Genomic DNA, 6,000 nt, shown 5'->3' with positions numbered 1-6,000 from the left:
CGGTTGGACTGGGTGATCTCTAGAGGTCCCTTCCAACACCGACCATTCTGTGATTTCACAAAACACAACTCTCATAGGCAAGTTCTGTTTTGTCTGCATTCTTACTGTAGCAGCAGACAGGAAACAAAAGCACTTTCCTCACACCTAATTATCTAACAACCAAAATGCCTTCACAATACAATTAATATTGCTACCTTTGTTTTCATTTTAATCTTGAAGATAGTAGTAAATGTTAAAAAAGATATAATCATGGCAACTTAATATAATAATTATAATAGTAACAATTTAAAAAATGTGTGGCGCCATGCACACATCTGTCATGTGAGATACTGAACCAAAGACTATTTACTATCTGCCATTTGTTTAGGTCAGAATCCCATTCCTAGCAAAATGTATTGTACACAATCCCTGCAACTAATCTATGTGGGATAACCTTTTAAATGAATCTCCATTCAGTCCAGGGATCTATCTGTATAGATCAGGTTAGAATCACAGAATCATAGAATGGTAGGATTGGAAGGGATCTTTAGATTGTCACATTTTAGGTATAAATTAAGACAGTAAATTAACATCCCTCTTTATTACATATCATGTCTTCCACAATGCTTTTGCTTAAACCTTTTTCCAACAGTTTGGTATGTAGGTACATAAGGAAACCTGAAAAGAGACTTCTGATTAACTGTCACACGTTAGTGTCAGTTTCAATTACCGAGTATAATTTTCATAAAGACTAAAATTTCATGGAATCACTAAAACTTGTTAATTATTCTATGTCTATGAAACAGATAATAGGTTTCACCTTACTCATTATACTCATGTTATTGCTGCAGTATTAACAGGACAGATAATTTGCAAATGTATTTTTCTGGACACAGGGAAAGAAATAAGTAAAGATGTCTTTAGACCTTATATCTCAATAAGACATTTACTCCTTACAACTGGCAAATTTTCACAAGGCATGCATTTTAGCTTTTTTCTTAAGTGGCACCATTTTAATGTACTTGTGAATTACAGCATGGTTCAGTTCAGAAGCATCTGCACTTTCAGTATCATATATTCACAAAATTAACTTTTAACAAGTAAAAAAGAGACACAAGTTTATAGGTTTTTAACACTAATATTCTGGAATTGCAATAGTATTTCTTCTTGTGAAAACACATAATACTAACTTGGGCAATGCACATGCTGCAAGCTAGTCTTTGCACTCTTTGTTTCTTTTTTATGCGACTAGGCAACAACTGAGTAAAGCAGCACCTCCTTTCTCAGAAATAAAAAGGGAAAGAGTAAGAATTTATGTAGAAGAATTTTTTGTCCTCTGATGCCATCATACTTCCCTCAGAAGCCCTTCCTCAGTCTCTCTCCATTCTTATGAGGTAGGCGGCTATATACAGACTCTACTGCTGCAGCAAAGGAAGAAGGGTTACTCATTGTTGAAACAAACCAGAACTTTTTTCTTGTTAAGAAAAAGTTACAAAGCTGTTATTTAAAATGCATCATAAATGCTTTCATGACTGGCACATCACTGACATACTGCTGTCTGGATTCATGGGCTGAGACCAGCTGTATAAGGTTTAACAAGGCCAAGTGCTGTGTCTTGCACTTGGGCCACAATAACCCTATGCAGCACCACAGGCTTGGGGCAGAGTGGCTGGAAAGCTGTCCGGATGAAAAGGACCTGGGGGTGTTAATTGATAGCCAGCTGAACGTGAGCCAGTAGTGTGCCCAGGTGGCCAAGTAGGCCAATGACATCCTGGCTTGTATCAGAAATAGTGTGACCAGCAGGACCAGGGAAGAGACCAGGGCACTGGTGAGGCCACTCTTCAAGTACTGTGTTCAGTTCTAGGCCGCTCACTACAAGGACACTGAGGTGCTGGAGCGTGTCCAGGGGACAGGCAACGAAGCTGGTGAAAAGTCTGGAAAACAAGTCTTATGAGGAGCATCTGAAGGAGCTGGTTATGTTTAGCCTGGAGAGGAGGAGGTTGAGACATGATCACTCTCTACAACTACCTAAAAGGAAGCTGTAGCAAGGTGGGGGTCAGTCTCTTCTCCCAAGCTATGAGTGACAGGACACAAGGAAATGGGCTCAAGTTGCACCAGGGGAAGTTAAGATTGCAGATTAGGAAAAACTTTTTCACTGAAAGGTTGTTAGACACAGGAACAAGCTGCCCAGGGAGATAGGTGGTGGAGTCACCATTCCTGGGGATATTCAAAACACAAGTAGATGAGGTGCTGAGGGACATGGTTTACTGATGGGCTTGGTAGTGTTAGGTTAGTGGTTGGACTTGATCTTAAAGGCTTTTTCCAACTAACCAATTCTATGATTCTATGACTCTCTTTCAGCTGGGAAGAAGGCAAACACATGGTATTTCCATCTCATGGTCTATGCAAGGGGAATAATCCTACCGCCTCATCACCTTTACCACAAAAGTAAAGCGGTGTAAGGATACACACAGAGGAAGTAATCATAGAAGAGCTGACATGCTGCAAGTTTATATCCTACAGTTTGCATCTTGCAGTCTCCTATTCATCTACTCAAATCAAAATGGTAAGTCTTGCAATCCATCCTTAGAATAGGGCATGCTGAGTAATCATACAGCTGCTTGCTCAGAGGTGGCTGAGTAAAAGAACTTGTAGAAGGAGAATAGAAGCTTTCTTCCACAGCTGTGAATTTCAGTAATTTTTAGCAGGCTGCAAACCACTTATGAATTCGTTAGCAAGGACACTTTTTTCATTATTTAATGTTCTCATATTTCCCCACATGATACAATCTCTCTCCCAGTCAAAGAGAGGGGGAGGTAGAAAAATAATTTATGTTATAGTCTCTCTATATTAAATTTGGCAGATGCTATGAAATAAGGCATTTTATAAACAAGATTATATTAGTTTATTGTACCAATTGAGAGTTTAATCAGATTCATTGTGTGCCACACATTTAAAAAAATCTCAAACAAGTACACAAATTCAAATAAAGGAATAATAGGCTGGTCTGCCAAAGTCTGCCATTCATCAGCATGACTTTGTGCCAGAACTGTTTTCCATAAAAATGAGAGCAATAACTAGAGAAAAGCTAAATTAAGATATAAGACCAAATAATGCATTAAAACTTGAATTTACCTGACTTTCACTTATGGAGAGTGGATCTGTTCTACAAGATCAATAAATTACAATTTCTTTATCATTAAAAAAGCTTGCTATTGAATAAAACTATTTTATATTATTTAAATCAATCTGTTTGCATGAGATGTGTATACAGTAGCTAAAACGATGCTTTAAACATACTGGCTTTGGTTGTTCCACTGTGTAAATATTTTTCTGTTTAAAGAGAGATCCATATTTGCTGATGTTTCTCATTTAAAACCACACTCTAAGCATCTTTCATGTGCTTTTTTATAACATTGCTTCTCTTTTACCACAAACATGTACTAATTAAAGAAAGCACATCTGAAAATTTCACCTTCTTTAAAGTGAAGTTAAAGATCAGTTTGCAAGGAAGTATATCTGCTGTAACAACAGATTGCACAAAGGAGATCCTGTGTTGTGCCCTTTATGAGAAGACTCCCTTCTCCAATAAGAGAGACGTGTCTCTCTCTGTAATGACCTGAACTAGGAGCAAGATGCTGCTTGTGTTAGAATTAGGACCTCCACGTTTTCTGCACTCTTGCTGGCAGCTGGAATGGGTAAGGTCCAAGGTGGAGGGAAAGGCAGGGAAAGCACTGTATCTTGGACATCAGAAATATGATAGGCTTAGAATTGCCTGAAAACAAACCCTGTTAAACATCCTGGGTAAAATGTTAATTCTGATGAAGTCAATGCTAAAATGTCCATTAGCTTCAAAAGAGGTCAAGAATTCATCCATCAGTTTAAGGGGAAAAAAGAAGCAGTAGACAAGGCTCAGAGTTTTAATCACCACTCAAGTAAAATGCTAACAATATACCAATTATCTTCAAATTTGCTGATAAAAACCCGCCGTACAAATACAATTCTAAATTTGCACTTTTCAAGCAAAGACATAAGTATTTGTAACTAATATGACTGAAGTAGACGAAAAAAACCTCTGATCTATGGTCCTTCTAGGATGACAGAGATTGCTACTATTAAGGCTGTCTTTAGCTTCTTGTCAATTACATTTTTTTTAAGTTTGGTACCTGTACTCGGTGGATTCTTTCCAGCAAAGCAAAACAAAACAAACTATTAAAGGCTCCTTTCTACAGCAATATCTGAGAAATGTAGGAAGACATTCTCAGGCAGTATTAACACCAATCAAATAGAAAATATGCAAGAAAGTTTACCCTGGGCTTGATAGAGAAAAAAAAAATCCAAGTACGGAGCTTACTAGCCTACTACACAAATAAATAGACAGAACAGCTGCATGGCTTTGAAGGCAAGCACACGATGCCTTGCATTACACAGGAATTATCAGAGGGTCTAAAAAATTATGAAAAGGGAAGTTACTTCTATTTATTTCTATTATGTTTACAGAAGCAGGAATTTGTATATACACTTTTTAAAGTAAAAGTATGCCATTAAAAATATTTCTGACTAGCATTATAGAGATTTTCCTCCTAAATAAGCCAAATAGTGGCAAAGTCCGTGGATAGGAGCAGAACACAAATTACTGGTTTTACTTAAAAATTACTAGTTTTATTCAGGAAATCTACATGAGTTTTTCAATAGACTCATGACCATCAAACTTTTTCTTTCCCTAGTGCTTCTGAGTACAAGGTGATCACAGCTCTGGTAGGGCTTCCTAAACTGACAACCACTAGGGTTCCTGTCTGGTCTTACTATGTTAAAATATGTGTTCTTACACTGCTTATTATTTCTTGGTCTGTCCAGCACACTTCAAGAGCATGCTCTCTCCCTTCAACAAGTGCCACTTTCTGTTCAATTATTTTTGACTCCTGTTAGTTTCAGCAGATGTTTTAGCTGCAACTTCACTTTGGCAGCCGCCTTCTGAGATGTTTGAGAGTGCAGGGAGATGTGTTTACATTCTAAGACTTAAAAATCAATACTTTAGTGAGCCAGATAAAAACACATAAACAGACAAAAGAATAAAGTCTTTGTGTCATTCTTCTCCCTTCTGATGTATATTTTTTGGAATCCTGCAACAGCAACTGAGATATTTTTATTTCTACAATTGACCACTTTCAAGAAACACATATGCTTCTCTGGCCCCTACACCCAAACCGTCCCCAAGTACACAATGATCAGATCACAATCAATTGTCTCACAATTTATTTTCATGGCTTACCTCAGTCTGTACTTTTGGTTTTACTCCATAAATCTCAGGAAATTACAGAATCACAGAATGGTAGGGGTTGGAAGGGACCTTTAAAGATCTAGTCCAATGTTCCTGCTAAAGCAGGTTGCACAGGAATGCAGCCAGATGGGTTTTGAAAACCTCCAGAGGAGACTCCAACGTCCCTGGGTAGCCTGTGCCAGAGCTCCCTCACCCTCACAGTAAAGATGTTTTTCCTTATGCTTAAATGGAACTTTTTGTGTTCCATCTTTTGTCCATTACCCCTTGTCCTGTCACTGGATGCTACAAAAAAAAGTGCTTCCCCACTTGCTTGAAATACCCATCCTCCTTAAATACTTCTATTAATGGGATCCTCTCCCCAGTCTCCTCTTCTCTAAAGAGCCCCAGTGCCACAGCCTTTCCTCATAAGGAAGATGTTCCAGTCCCCTGATCATCTTGGTGGCCCTGCGCTGGACCCTCTCCAGCAGTTCTCTGTCCTTCTGGGACGCCCAGAACTGGACACAGTACTCCAGATGAGGCCTCACCAGGGCAGAGTAGAGGGGGATCTGCTGGCCACGCAGAACGCATTCTGCATCCCAGGATGCCATTGGCCTTCTTGGCCATCAGGGCACGTTGCTGGCTCATGTTTAGTTTATTGTCAACCAGGACTCCCAGTCTCTCTCTGCAGAGCTGCTCTCCAGCAGGTCAATCCCCAGCCTGTATAATTCAGCATTGGTTTTAGTGAACTAAGATTATTATAA

This window comes from Colius striatus, chromosome 2 (assembly GCF_028858725.1).
Source record: "Colius striatus isolate bColStr4 chromosome 2, bColStr4.1.hap1, whole genome shotgun sequence".
NCBI lineage: Eukaryota > Metazoa > Chordata > Aves > Coliiformes > Coliidae > Colius > Colius striatus.
The sequence above is the reverse complement of the archived record's forward strand: the minus strand, read 5'-3'. Positions refer to the sequence as shown.